General features: G+C 52.7%; 2 non-coding genes across 2 annotated transcripts; both read left to right on the forward strand.

Moving 5' to 3' along the window:
* The first annotated feature begins 9071 nt into the window (after positions 1 to 9071).
* TRNAS-AGA (transfer RNA serine (anticodon AGA)) lies at positions 9072 to 9153 on the forward strand. The gene has a single exon. It is a non-coding gene; the product is annotated as a tRNA-Ser (tRNA).
* A 2381-nt stretch (positions 9154 to 11534) lies between these two features.
* Positions 11535 to 11616, forward strand: TRNAS-AGA (transfer RNA serine (anticodon AGA)). The gene has a single exon. It is a non-coding gene; the product is annotated as a tRNA-Ser (tRNA).
* Positions 11617 to 15398: the final 3782 nt, after the last annotated feature.

Here is a 15398-nt window from a genome sequence, read left to right on the forward strand (position 1 = left end):
TAATAAGAATAATAAGAATTAAATCTTGGCCAGCTTGCAGTAAGAAATAATATAATTGTAACAGGAGTTTAGCTTGTTTACTAATTGAAACAAGCAACAAATCAAGTATTGTGTATCTTAGAGAAACTTATCTCTGACTGATGCTCCAAGCCCAGGAAAATGCCGAAACAAAGAACAAGCCTGAGCTCACCAAGAGGACACAATGAGGAAGGAGATAAGATAAAGAGCATAAGAGGATTCTGAAAACACAAAGGAACTGTGATGCACATACAGAGGGAGTGATAAGATGTAATAATGAGTTTTATGTATGTTTAACCAATGTGATAATGAGTTTTACGTATGTTTTAACTAATGTAATCGTAAGAATCGTAAGATACCGGAGATGCTCCAGCCCTCGCACTATCTCAGTGGCCTCCCCTGGACTCAAGCACACGTTCTCACTGCAGGTTCCTTTCACACATCCCTGCAGGGTACTTACCTGTCTACAAGAACCTCTTCAAGATAGTAAGGTCACAGTGCAGCACTCGTGTCTCTGCCGTGCCGACACAGCGAGACATTCCTGCTCCTTCCCTCAGATCCTGGCAGCCCAGAAGGCAGCTCCAGAGCCACTGCACTTTTCAGATTTCCATTTTGATTGGGGTTGGGAGCTTTGTTGCTGTTGCTGTGCTCCTACCACAGCCACAGGCACCATGTCGGTGAAAACATAAGGTGTGGTGGCAGAGAAAGAGCCAGTGCGCAAAACACGGCGGCGTCTGAGGGGAGGAACAGGTCGAGGAGGGTTGAATGGGCAGGGGGTTGGTGCCTGAGGATCACCTGATGCTTCTCCAAACCTGGGAAGAAAGGCCTGTGTCACCTGCCCTCACTTGCTACCATCAAGTGATAAAATTGTCTTTTTAGATTACTATTTTGCACTTACAATCAGGAGAAACAACTGCAGAGGGCACCAGCAAGCTGCAGAGCGATGCCACGACCAGTAACTGTGAAACCTTCGTGTGTAGCACAAGAGCTAGGGGAGAAGCAGAGAAAACCAAAGCATCTCTTATCCTTAGCTGAAAAGGCGTGGATGAATGTTGTGAGCCGTTCCTGGTCCATTTGGAGTTCACTGCCTCCTCACATGCTCGGATCTCAGGAAGGACCACGTCCCTCACGGATCATGGCAGCTGATGAAGGTCTAATGACCCCTCTGGCTCTTTGGGGATCTCTTTGGGGATTCAAATAGTCCAACTGAGCTCATTTGGTCTGGACAGAAGCACTTGGGAAAGCTTTGAGAACCTGCAGAGCACAGATACTCTGAGAGGGTAACCTGGGGGATCCTAGAGATGCCGAAGTGTCTTAAGTGTTGTTGTTAGTAAGAGACACAAACACCCTCCTCTATAAAATGTTTGCTGCTTCCCAATTAATGAGCTTTCAGTTCCTTCCTGAGAATGTCTGGAGGTGACCAGGGGAGGCACAAGGTCTCTTTTCTAATCTGAAGCCAAAAGCCTCTGGCTCCTCCTGGAATGACTTTCAGGGGACCCTGATGAATAAATAAAAGCAACGGCAAAACGTGAGCTGCAGGATACTGCCCTAACACCCTCCTCGTGCAGGAGTGTTTGAGCACCATCCTGCTGCTGACTGCCAGGACACCGCTCCTGGTCACCCATCTTCTGATCACCCAGCCAAAACCTCTTTCCATCACCAGCAGTGCCGATGCCACCACCAAGCACCTGCCGTGCCCCTGCAGCCTCTCCCCACCGCCCAGGCTGAAGCCACCAGCCTTGTCTGCACGCCCTCAGAGCTTTGGTTTCAGCAGATCCATGTCTCTATTGGTTTTCTAGGTCTTCCCTCACGTGAGGAAGCCTCCTTGGTGGAGACAGCACAAGTTTCCCCTGACAAACACCTACAAGCTGCTTCCTTCGACTGAGCTGTGCTAACGGACAAGCCCTTGGGCTCAGCTTCTTTTAGAAAGCCTCACTGCTTTAGTTACATCTCACAGTTCTGCTTGGCAAAACCTTTCTAATCCCTCCTGTCCCCTGTGCCACAACGTTACCAAGGGGACGAGCCTTGCCTAAGCAGCCCCAACCCTGGGGCAGGTTTTGGTGCAGACATGGCAGCTGCAGGGTGCAGTGTTGAGTCTGACCACTCTCCTTTTGCTTCCCCTGGTTTAACCCCACCAGCCTCGCTCTCCTTTTAGTCACAAATATCCCACTGGAGCCCAGTTCTTTCCCACATTCTTCATTGCCCACCAAGAGGGAGCTCATACATCTTGCAAAATCCTTTCATGAATCACACCTGCCAACTGTGAGCCGGGCTGGATCCCGCTCCTGTGGTGGATGCAGTGCAGAGACGGACAATTGAATGCTACCTCCAAGAACATGAAGGTGAGAAGAGGCTTTTAAAAAGATGCCGGGTGGAGGTGGAAGAAGAAGTGGGACCTAGGGCATGGCAAGCCTCAACAGTGTCTTGATGTCAATGGTCTGTGTGGCTGAAAATTGTGGCAAAATTGGCGTTGATAAATTAAAGAACAAGCTGAAAGCCTACAGCAAAAAAAAAAAAACAAAAAACTTCAGGGAGGTTTATAGGTACAATTGGTTCTGAAAAAAACAGGGAAAGTCCTTTGGAAGTTCAGTTTCATGGATGTCAGGATGGTTGGAATGGCAGCTACAGCTGCAGGCTGGAAACCAGCAAAAGCTTGGAGGAGTCTTTCATAGAATCATAGAATCACAGCAGGCTTTGGGTTGGAAAGGATCTCAAAGCCTATCCATGGGCAGAGACACCTCCCACTGGATCAGGGGCTCCAAGCCCCATCTGACTTGGTCTTGAACACCTCCAGAAATGGGGCAGCCACAACTTCCCTGGGCAACCTGTCCCAGTGCATCACCACCCTCAGAGTGAAGAATTTCCTCTTCATATCTAGTCTAAGTCTGCCCCTCTCCAATTTAAAGCCATTCCCCCTCATCCTATCACCACAAGACTTTATGAACAGTCCCTCTCCAGCTTTCTTGTAGCCCCTTCAGGCACTGGAAAGTGGCTATAAGATCTCCTTGGAGCCTTCTCTTCTCCAGGCTGAACAACCCCAACTCTCTCAGCCTGTCCTCCTATGGGAGGTGTTCTAGCCCTCTGATCATCCTTGTCACCTCCTCTGGACCTGTTCCAACAGCTCCATCTCCTTCTCATACTGGGGATTCCAGAAGCGGACACAATACTCCAGATGAGGTCTCACAAGAGAGGAACAGAGGGGCAGAATCCCCTCCCTCGCCCTGCTGGCCACACTGCTTTTGATGCAGCCCAGGACACAGTTGGCCTTCTGGGCTGTGAGCGCACATTGCCGGCTCATGTGGAGCTTCTCATCGATCGTAAGTCCACTGAAGTCAAAACAACTCCACTGTGGTCAAAATAGGTCCACTGAACTAAAAACAGGTCCATTGAAGGTCCCTTGAAGTCAAAACAAGTCCAATGAAGTCAAATCAAGACAATCACATCAAATCAAGTCCATTGGAATAAGAAAAAAAATCTTGGAAGTAAAAAAAAAAACGGTTCATTGGTATCTAGGAAGGCCTAATGCAGCTGTAGCTTTTTGTGATAGAGCTGCTGAGACACTGGATCGGGTTTCCCAAAATAGCTGTGAATGCCCCATGGTTGGTAGTGTTCAAGGTCAGGTTGGATGAGGCTTTGGGAACCTCGTCAAGTGGGAGGTGCTGCTGCCTACGGCAGGGGGGTTGGGCTAGATGGATCTTTGAGGTCCCTTGCAACACAAACCATGGTTCTGGCCATGGCCTCTGCAATGTCATGCTTTGTGATGCTGACCTGTGTCCTAGGAGACCTCTCTGCTGTCCAGGGCAATCACACCCTGGATTTATTCTCCAATAACTTCTGGAGCAGGCAGGTGGTCTCTCCACTCATAGAATAGTTTGGGTTGGAAGGGACCTTAAAGATCATTCAGTTCCAAACCCCTGCCATGGGCAGGGACACCTCCCACTGGCTCAGGCTGCCCAAGGCCCATCCAACCTGGCCTTGAACACCTCCAGGGATGGGGCAGCCACAGCTTCCCTGGGCAACCTGGGCCAGGGCCTCACCACTCTCATGGTGAAGAAATTCTGCCTAATGTCCAGTCTAAATCTGCCCCTCTCCAGTTTGTATCCATTCCCCCTCATCCTATCTCCACAAGCCTTTATGAATAGTTCCCACCCAGCTTTCCTGTAGGCTTCTTTCAGGTGCTGCAAAGGCGCTCTAAGATCTCCTCGGAGCCTTCTCTTTTCCAGGCTGAACAAGCCCAATTCTCTCAGCCTGTCTTTGTAGGGAAGGTGCTCCAGCCATCCGATCATCTTTGTAGCCCCCTCTGCACCCATTCCAACAGCTCCATATGCTTCTTACATTGAGGATTCCAGGACTGGACATAAGAAGGATATGAAGTTGTTTATGGAACTTTAGACTTCTCATCCCCTTCCCTGTGTCCAATTGACCACGGTTTCTGTTTCTCCTTCTAGGGTTAAGTTGAGGCTCTTGCACCATGGCTTTATGCTTCTGCGCTGTTGTCATCTATGCCATACTCATAGTGGTGGGACTGCTTGGGTGCTGGTCCATCTATTCCCGCATAACACATTCCACACTCCTGCTACCAGCGCAGTCAGCAACACCCAATACCTCCCCAGAGAGGAGGACAGCGAAGGAAAGGGAAGCCTGGGAAATGGAGCTAGAGGAGAAGGAGATCCAGCTGGTGCAGCAACAGGAACAGCTCAGGAGAGAGTGGCAGGATCTGGAGAAGGAGCGCAAGAAGTTACAGCTGGAGAAGGTCTTCATCAAGTTCGAGTGGGAGGCCCTTCGTGCAGAACAGGAGCAGCTGGAGCGGAAGGAGGTGCAGTCTGAGTGGGACCTGGAGCCCTACCCTGAAATGGAGTGAAGTCTGGGTATAGACAGGAAAATGCTGCCAAGGGCTGGGCTGCTGGGGAAGCCGTGACCTTGGGGAATCCCTGGGCACTCCTGGGCCAGCTGCCGGCCAGCAGCGATCGCTGGACACCGGCCCGGCCCCAGGCAGGCTGGGTTTGGTGTTCCTGGCTCTTTTCTTCCCTGGGGTGTTCAGGCCTGTGTTTGTGGCCCCTCCAGAGCTGCCGAGGCATCGCCAGTGCTCAGGACTGGCAGAAGGGTGTTGCAAATGCCTGAGCTCTGCCCGCTTCTCTGTGCCATGTGCTGGCAGAGAGGGGAGCAGAGGGGGCTGGCTAGCAGAGACGATGCCCCAGGCAGTCCCAGGAGGTCAACATAGCCTTTGCTGTTGGCCTTCATCCCATGGGGGCTCAGATGTGGGGAACTATCAGGCTGATCGGACATCCTTCTCAGAAATAGCCAGAGCCTTGTGGATTACCGGCACTTCCAGCCACCACCAAAACTGCTTGTGAGGCTCATAAATGCTCTCTGTACACCGACATCCATCTCCAAAAGCCTTCTTGAGACCTGCCCAAGAGAAGGGTGTTGTCCACGGCCAGAAGGAGCAGCCCTGCACAGCCCCACGTGCTGCACTTGTCACTCAGCTGGGGTTCATGGTTTCACACCTATGACCCAGTCTGGATAAGGAGAGCAAACGTCCAGAACCAAAACGTCCAGAACCAAAACGTGGGCTGAGTGGAATCCTCAAGGCTCTTGTCAATGGCGATGGCTTGTTTGTGCCTCACTCATTCTGATGGGAATTGGCTTAGAGCTGGAGAAAAATTGGCTGCTGTTGGATTGTGGCACGGAAATGCTTTTGGGTGTCTGAATGGAGGAATTGTGGAGCCCTGGGAAGCAAATCCTCAGGGCAGGGCTTGCTCCCCCTCCGCCTGGCTGCTGATCAGGCCAGGAATTTCCTGAGCACCCAGTGAAGCTGTTGCAGCATCCAACAGACACCAACACATGAGGGGCATGGATGCTGTGGGAGAGGCTGAGTGGTGAAACAACAGCGAGGGCTGGAGGATGAGAAGGAAGCACCTTTTCCACGAATCCTCCAGGCATTGCAGAGCTGTTATCAGAGGGTTGGCAGAGGCATTGTTGGGTGTTGGTTTGATCTTCCCACTGAATGCCTGGGCTCAGTCACATCCCGAGAAAGCCATTAGGGAAGAAAAATGAGGAAAGCAGTGTTTGCTTTCAGCTTTTGCTTGGGAAGGCTTCCTCTGGCACATGCCACTCCAGTGCTGGCCGGACAGGCTTCTCCTTGGCCTTCTGCTGCCATCCCTGTGCAAGAACGCTGCAGCGGGAGCCTTGGTCTGGAGACCTTAGAGAATATTTGCCCCTGGCAGCCAAAGCTACTGGAGGATTCCTCTTTCTGTGCCTGGTTTCTTTGTCCAGCAGAGAGGGCTTCTCCCTTTGCTTTGCCTGGATGGGGACCCCTCTTGAGCCAGTGAGCAGGCTGGATGCTCACCAGAGCAGCCTCTGTTTCTGAGCAGTCACAGGCACATTTCCTACCCAGGGTCTCTGCTGGTCTCTTCCATGCTCCAAGGAAACACTTCTCTTTTCCTTTACAGGTTTCCAACATACAGGAGAAGCTCACAAGAATCCCATTCCAGTCCAGCATCATGGATTCCTCCAAGGAGGAGAACCCTGCCCCTGTTCAGTAAGGGCATGTTGATTCAGAACCATCTGTCTCTCTGAAAAGGAAGAGCCCTCTAAAGACACTCAAAGAGAAAAGCCCTCTCTGTTACCATGGCCCAACCGAGAAGAGAGACCAGACTTTCAGGAAACAACCCAGATGCCCACCTGCCTCTTTGGTTCAACCAATGACAAGAGAAGGAGGAGGAAAGGAAAACAGGCAGGGGACTGTTAAGTCCCTTTAAAATGTCCTAGATGGTTCTTAAATTCCAACACAACCGAGTTATGGAGAAATTACACCAGTGATCCTTCTCCACACTTGCTTTTATTTGATGCGTGCGTTGTCTGAGTCGATGACCAAGGCTGTTTGGAAAGAGGTGTTGGATTGTAGGGAAAATAAGGGATCATAGAACCATAGCATGTCCTGAGGATTGGAAAGGATCCAAGAAGGATCATCGAATTCAACTCCTGTCCCTGCACAGGACAACCCCAACGTTCACACCCTGTGTCTGAGGGCGTTGTCCAAATGCTTCTGGAATATTGTCAGGCTTGGTGCTGTAACTGCTTCCCTGGGGATCTTGTCCCAGTGCCCCACCACCCTCTGAGTGAAGAACCTTTTCCTAATGTCCAACCTATCCCTCCCCTGGCACATCTTGCTGCCATTCCCTTGGGTCCTATCATTGGTTGCCAGACTGAAGAGCTCAGCGCCTGCTCCTGCTCCCCTCATGAGGAAGCTGTAGAGCACAATGAGGTCTGCCATCACTCTCCTCTTCTCCAGGCTGGACAGACCAAGTGAATTCAAGCTGCTCCTCGTACGAATTCCCTTCTAAACCCTTCATAAACTTTGTGGCCTCCTCTGGACCCTCACCAGTAGATTTAGTTCTTTTTTATCCTGTGGTGCCCAAATCAGCACCCAGTCCTCAAGGCAGGGCCACACGAGCGTGGAGCAGAACAGGACAATCCCCTCCCTGGACCGGCTGGTGATGCCATGCTGGATGCGCCCCAGGACACGGTTGCTGTCTTGGCTGCCAGGTTGCACTGTAGCTCGTATTCAGCTGACCAGAGCCCCAGATCCCTTTCCGCACGCTGCTCTCCAGCCTCTCACTCCGCAGTCTGTGTGGATGTCCAGGGTTTCCGTGTCCCATGTGCAATATCTGGCACTTGTCCTTGTTAAACCTCATGCAACTGGTGTTTGCCGAGCTCTCCAGTTTGTTCAGATCCCTCGACAGGGCCCCTCTGCCCTCAAGAGTGTCAACAGCTCCCCGTAATTTTGTGTTGTCCACAAACTGCGTTATTAAACCTTCTAGTGGTGCATCCAGGTCATTTATGAAGATGTTAAAGAGCACTGGCCCTGAGATGGATCCCTGTGTGACCCTGCTGGTGACTGATCACCACCCCAATGTCACCCCAGTTACCGTGACCCTTTGGGCCTGTCCCATCAGCCAATTGTTCACCCGCTGCCTTGTGTTTCTCCAGCTGGGTGCCGGATATTTTGTTTGAGGGGTGATGTGAGAGAGAGGATCAAAGTCTAAACAATTCCATTGATGTCCAAACCAGTCTAATGGAGTCAAAACAAATCAATTGATGTCAAAAGGAGTCCGATAAACTTAAAAGAAGTCCACTGAAGTCCAAACAAATCCATTGAAGCCAAAATACGTTCTCTGAATTCAAAACAAGTTGTCTGAAGTTTAAAGAGCTCAAATGAGGTCACAAGTCCAGTGATGTCACAACAACTCCACTCAAGTCAAAACAAGACAATAGAAAGCAAAACTAATAGATTACCTTTTAAATCATATCCTTCATATTCTTCCATAAATATGCCCTTTGAAGTCTGAATAAGTCCAATGAAGTCAAAAGAAATCCGTTGAAGTCAAATCCATTGAAGTTTTGGAATCTTCAACACAAGAAAGATATGGAGCTGTTGGAACGGGTCTAGAGGAGGCTACAAAGATGATCAGTGGGCTGGAGCACCTCCCATACAAGGACAGGCTGAGAGAGTTGGGGTTGTCCAGCCTGGAGAAGGGAAGGCTCCGAGAAGACCTTAGAGTAGCTTCAGTACCTGAAGGGGGTACAGGAAAGCTGGGGAAAGATTTTTTACAAAGGCATGGAATGATGGAACAAGGTGGAATGGCTTCAGACTGGAGAGGGGAAGATTTACGCTAGACATAAGGAGGAAATTCTTCACGATGAGAGTGGTGAGACAATAGAACAGGTTGCCCAGGGAAGCCATGGACGTGTTCAAGGCCAGGTTGGATGGGGCTTGGAGCAACTGGATCCAGTGGGAGGTGTCCCTGCCCATGGCAGGGGGTTGGAACTGGATGATCTTTAAGGTCCCTTCCAACCCAAACTAGGGAATTCTAGGATTCTATGACCTCTAGCCAGCACCTGTCACAGCCTCTGGGAGAGCTTGGCACCAGGTGCCCCTGCTCCATAGGGGTTTAACCCACAGGACCTGGAGTGATGAGGGGCTGGAGGCTGGCAGGGAGCCAGGTGTCCTTGGCGAGAGTGTGTGCTTCACAGATTGGAGGGCTGTGCAGGTAGTTGTGGCCGAGTGGTGAAGGCGATGGACTAGAAATCCATTGGGGTTTCCCCGCGCAGGTTCGAATCCTGCCAACTACGCAGCACAGTCCCTTTTGGGCTGCCGGGAAGGACCTCGTTAGGCACGGTGGGACTCAGCTCCACAAAGTTAAAGACCCAGCAAAACCCCTTGTGGTCCACACCTCCCCCAGGAATGGCTGAGAGGTGGGAAATCCTGCTCCTGTCCTGGTTCTGCGATGAAGTCCAGGTCACTGAGAACGATAAAAGCTTGCTGGGTGGTGCAGCATCTTCAGCAAAAAGGAAACCCTGAGAGAGACTCAAGGAAAACAAACTGATAAACACCCTGTGTCCCTGCAGCTGTGTCATGAAGAGGGGGAATGGGAACAACAAGGTGCTCGCTGTAGGAACCACTTGCTTAAAAGGACAAATGCTATGGAGACTGAATTTTTAACCTCAGACTTGACATGACTTGGAAAGGCAATCTAAACTGGCTGCCACCTGCTGAGAACATGCAGTAGGGCTGATAAAAAGAGATGTGCCTTAGGGTGCTGGGTGTATAAGCACAGCCTCAGTGCATGTTCAGATGCCCCAATCATACAAACATGGAATGGTTTGGGTTGGAAGGAACCTTAAACCCATCCAGTTCCAGCCCCTGCCATAGCAGGGACACCTCCCTCTGGCTCAAGGGCTCCAAGCCCCATCCAACCTGGCCTTCAACTATTTGTGCTTGGGATTGCCCCAACGCAGGTGCAAGACCTTGCACTCGGACTTGGGTGGTTCTGCACGCACACCCAGCTCTGTGCTGCCCTCCCTGTCTCTCCTCTGCATGGTTCTGCAGGCTCTGGGGCGTGGATGGGACAAGGGAACCAGAGGACACGAGTACGATAGCGCAGGCGTCAGCGCTGCCACCTGACCAACAGGCTCCACCAGCCCAGCCTGCCCAGAGCAGGTCTGAGACTCATGGCAGGGCCTGAGGCTGCTGAGCACCCAGCTGGGCCAACCTGTCCTGGAGAGCCAGGAGCCTCCTCCAGCCCCAGCAGTGCTGGCAGGTCAGGCACAGAGAGGAACGCTCTGCTTGACTCCCTGGAGGGCTGCAGCGAAGGCTGGGCTGCACCAGGAGGGAGGACACGCTGCGAGCTGGGGCAGCGCAGCAGTGGCAGGGCAAAGTGTCACCACCGATTCCAGTGCCCCAGGGAGATGGATTTCTGGGCAGGGTTGACCCCTCCCGAGCTCACAGGAGAGCAGCTCCCCTACACACTGCCAAGCAACGAGGCTGCCCCGTCACTCCGGGATTCCCTTCGGTGCCTGCAGAGCTAGCTGGGGAAGAAAGTCCTCATGGAGGCATTGGGCAGGAGAAGTGGGAGAAGGGCAAAGCAAGACTCTTGCCTTTCCTACCCCAGTGAGCTTCTCTGTGGACATTTTTCCAGCGTGTCCATGGGCACGGGACAGAGGAAGGGGGAGAGGCGAGAGCACGAGCGCTGGTGCTGGCAGAGCCAGGGAGGGTCAGCCCAGGTTTATTCTGATAAAGAGGTGAGAAATGTCAGAATCCTGTAGACTGGAAAGAAAATCGCCAGCACCAACCACGCCTGGAGCTTTTTTCCCTACAGCTGGACAACTGAGCAAGGGGCTTGTTTAGTCAAGCAAGTCTCCTCAATATGTTTCATGTTGTCCACAAACTGTGTTATTAAACCTTCGAGTCCCGCATCCAGGTCATTTATGAAGATGTTAAAGAGCACTGGCCCTGAGATGGATCCCTGTGTGACGCCACTGGTGACTGGTCACCAGCCCAATGTCACTCCAGTTACTGTGACCCTTTGGGCCTGTCCCATCAGCCAATTGTTCACCCACTGCCTTGTGTTTCTCCAGCTGGGTGCTGGATATTTTGTTTGAGGGGTGATGTGAGAGAGTTGGGGTTGTTCAGCCTGGAGGAGAAAAGGGTCCAAAGAGACCTTAGAGCAGCTTCCAGTACCTGAAGGGGCTACAAGAAAGCTGGGGACGGACTTTTTACAAAGGCTTGTGGTGACAGGATGAGGGGCGATGGGTATAAACTGGAGAGGGGCAGAGTTAGACTACACGTAAGGAGGAATTTCTTCATGATGAGAGTGGTGAGACAATAGAACAGGTTGCCCAGGGAAGCTGTGGCTGCCCCATCCCTGGAGGTGTTCAAGGCCAGGTTGGATGGGGCTTGGAGCAACTGGATCCAGTGGGAGGTGTCCCTGCCCATGGCAGGGGGTTGGAACTGGATGATCTTTAAGGTCCCTTCCAACCCAAACTAGGGAATTCTAGGATTCTATGACCTCTAGCCAGCACCTGTCACAGCCTCTGGGAGAGCTTGGCACCAGGTGCCCCTGTTCCGTAGGGGTTTAACCCACAGGACCTGGAGTGAAGTGGGGCTGGAGGCTGGCAGGGAGCCAGGTGTCCTTGGCGAGAGTGTGTGCTTCACAGATTGGAGGGCTGTGCAGGTAGTTGTGGCCGAGTGGTGAAGGCGATGGACTAGAAATCCATTGGGGTTTCCCCGCGCAGGTTCGAATCCTGCCAACTACGCAGCACAGTCCCTTTTGGGCTGCCCGGAAGGACCTCGTTAGGCATGGTGGGACTCAGCTCCACAGCTGCACAGCTGAGCAAGGGGCTTGTTTAGTCAAGAGGAATGAGGGAAGAAGAGATGCCCCTTGACAGAGGGACTCTTTAGAGATGTGACCTCACTCCAGTTGTGACTCTTGAGAGCATTCACCGTGCTCCAGAGCTCAGGCGTTTCTCCTGCCCTCTCTGAATGCAATAGGCTGTATCCAAGGCTTGGGCATGGCAGCAAGGATGGTCTCATGGGTTCAGAAGTACCGGGTGCCAGCCCAGCGTTCCAGGCTGTCAAAGGTACCAGGAGGTACCTTGGGGTGAGGGGAGTGAGGTGGATACTGGTTATCCTGCTTTTAGGAAAGGTTTCAGCACTGTTTTAGGAAAGGTTTCAGCACTGTTTCCCATAACATCTTCATTGATGAAGCACAGGCTGGAGCAGCGGGCAGTGAGGTGGTGCTCAAACTGGCTGAAAGGTCAACCTTACGCTATGGCAATCAGTGACATGGAAGACCAGCTGCAGGACAGCCACCAATCAACCGCGGTGTACTCGATATGGAGATCAGTACTCTGTAGCATATACTCATCAGATCACTAGGGTTGGAAAAGACCTCCAAGCTTATCCAGTCTGACCATCATCCTAGTATGAAAAAGAGCTCCAGGAAAGCTGGGGAGGGGCTCTTGATCAGGAAGTGCAGGGAAAGGATGAGGGGAAGAGTTTTCATCTGAAAGAGGGGAGATTGAGATGACACCTGGGTCGGGGCAGTCCACGGTTTCAGTACAGGATGGGGGCTGATGTGATCGAGAGCAGCCCTGCAGAGAAGGACCTGGGGGTGCTGGGGATGAGAAGCTCCACATGAGCCGGCAATGTGCGCTCACAGCCCAGAAGGCCAACCGTGTCCTGGCCTGCATCCAAAGCAGCGTGGCCAGCAGGGAGGGAGGGGATTCTGCCCCTCTGTTCCTCTCTTGTGAGACCTCATCTGGAGTACTGTGTTCAGTTCTGGAATTCTCAACATAAGAAGGATAGGGACCTGTTGGAATGGGTCCAGAGGTGGCTACAAGGATGATCTGAGGGCTGGAGCACCTTCCAGACGAGGACAGGCTGAGAGGGTTGGGGTTATTCAGCCTGGAGAAGAGAAGGATCTTCTCGAGGAGATCTTGTAGCGATGTTCCAGTACCTGAAAGGAGCTGCAAGAAAACTGAGGAGGGGCAGTTTACAAAGGCTTGTAGTGATAGGATGAGGGGCAATGGGTATAAACTGGAGAGGGGCAGATTTAGGCTTGATATAAAGAATTTCTTCATTATGAGAGTGGTGAGACACTGGAACAGGTTGGCCAGGGAACCTGTGGCTGCCCCATCCCTGGAGGCATTCAAGGCCAGGTTGGATGGGTCTTGGGCAGCCTGAGCCAGTGGGGTGTCCTTGCCCATGGCAGGAGGGGTTGGAACTGGATTACCTTTAAGGTCCCTTCCAACCCAAACTATTCTAGGATTCTGACTCCTAAAGCCCCTTGCAGGGCCTTGCCTCTGTGACTGCAGTCAAGTTCCTGATCCTGGCATTGGTTTCCATTTGAATCCCTCAGGGAAAAAAAATAAAGCCCCACTCCCCTGTAGGCAGCTTGTGCTGAGATTTATATAATCCACTCCTTGGTGCTGGCTGGAGCCAGAAATTGTAGAGGGACTCCTCTAGCGCCAGCTTCACCCAGGGACCTGTATTGGACTGCATTCCTTAGAGCTGGAATGACACAGGCAGCGTCGTGGGGACCTGGACCCGGCCAGGCGCTCCCCTGGCCACCCCGCTCCAGGCACCCTTTCTCCGGGGATCATCCCACAGAAAGTCACCCCCAGCAGCTTTGTCTCAGTCCAACCCCTCAGAACCCATCCTTCCCCAGCCCTGCTGTACCTGAGCTAAGAAAGCCGATGGTGTCACTCGCAGCTTCACCGAGCCAGAATGCAGCCAAGGTAAGATGTTCTGCACCAGTTGGGGGATATGAGCCCAGCTTGGAGCAGGATGCTGTGCCAGGAGCACAAGTAATGGAACCACAGTTACCTCTGAAGGCCACGGGCCAGCTCTCCAAAGTCCGCTGGCACTGATGCAGACCCTCTTCTTTAGCTCAGGATGGCTGTCCAGGCACGGGAAGGGTCCCAGCAACCACTGCCCCGGGCACAGAGGCAGCCAGAGGCATCCTTGGGGCTCTTACCTGCTCAGGAGGCTCACCCCCTCGGCGTGAGTCCGGGGGTCTTCCAGGAGGGCCCCCACTGCCTGGTTCCGCAGCCGCCACATCCACTTGTCTCCCACGCATTTGCTGAGCACCAGCTCCAAAGTTGAAAGGAAAAGTCTGGCAAAAGGTACAGAACATAAATCAGAGCAATACAGTCAGACAGAGCAAACCAAATCCAAACAGTCCCAGCACCACCTCAGGACCAAAGAAATCTCAAATCCCAGCAGGGTAGGGGAAGATTTATCTTTAGTGGAGCTGAATACCCTGACATGATGCTCCACAGTCTTCAAGCCTGTAGTGACAACACTGGCATTTTCTTCATGCTCCAAGCCCACTGAAGCAGAAGACAACCCATGTCCCTCAACTGGCTCCGTGCTGGATAATGGAGGCCACCCTTGCTACCTCTTCCCACCTCTATTTTGTGAAGGTCACTGCTGCCCTCCACGCTCCCTGCAGCGTGGGCAATGCGATCATGCGTGCAAAAGGGGATGCGGGAGGCAGGATGAGAGCTGCCCGCAGCATGAGCTGTGTCAGACCTTCTTGCCTGTGAGCTGGAGTTTCTCCACAAAGGAACAGAAGGAAACCCAACGAGAACAAGCAAGGCTGCACGTCCAGCATGCGAGGCAGGCGAAGCGCGTCCACAGCCTCATGAATGCACATGACTTGTCAGGGGGAACTAAAGCCAGCCCCTCCCCTTCGGCTCCTTACCTGCAGGGCTTCTCCTCATGGACCTCAAGGAACAGCTCTCTCCAGCTGCTCACTAAGAAAGGCCACTTCTCCTCACCCATCATTTCACTGGCTTACCTCAGGAAGGTGAGGTGAGGAAGCAGTTGCTTGAGCTCCTTGGTGCCTCCATGAGCAAGCATCACCTTGGAGATGACATGGGAGACCTGCAGAGAAACATGACCAAGAACCACCCCTTCAGGACGGGCCTTTTCCCACCAGCCGTGTTCCCCGACCTGCCTGGGGTGGGGGTGTCACTGTACCCAGTTGTCGCTTCAGCAACAGCCTTATGGCTCAGGAGCACAGAACTGTCCCAGCTCCCTACACTCCCTGAGGCCAGCCCAGCACAGTCTCCATCGGCATCTGCCAAGGGTACCCGACTCCCTCGTGCCAAAGGAGGAGTTGGCAAGCACAGGCAAAGCTGTAGAACCGTCTCTGCTGGTGAGCATACCGTCACCGTCTCCAGAACCGTCTGACAGTTGTGTTGCTCCAAAGTGCAGGACTTGGACATCAGATGGTTCTTCCCTGCACTGTTCAGCTTCATGACCAAGCACCTCAGGACCTGTACCCCAAAGCTGCTTCTCCCCAGGCTCCTCCACAGCTCCACTGTGTGACTGTAAGGGAGCAGACATTCCCCCTGAGCCTGTGCCCTCGCAGGGCTGCGGTGCCCTCAAATCTTCTGCTCCTCCGCAGGGGGGCTCACAGCGCCCCACTCATGGCAGATACGCAGGTGCGGTCTGGCACCACTCCGGGCAGCCCAGGCAGAAAGCAGAGCTGCTTCTCACCCAGAACCATCCGTGCAAGTGAGCTGCGGGG

The sequence above is a fragment of the Cuculus canorus genome, chromosome 12, assembly GCF_017976375.1.
Source record: "Cuculus canorus isolate bCucCan1 chromosome 12, bCucCan1.pri, whole genome shotgun sequence".
NCBI lineage: Eukaryota > Metazoa > Chordata > Aves > Cuculiformes > Cuculidae > Cuculus > Cuculus canorus.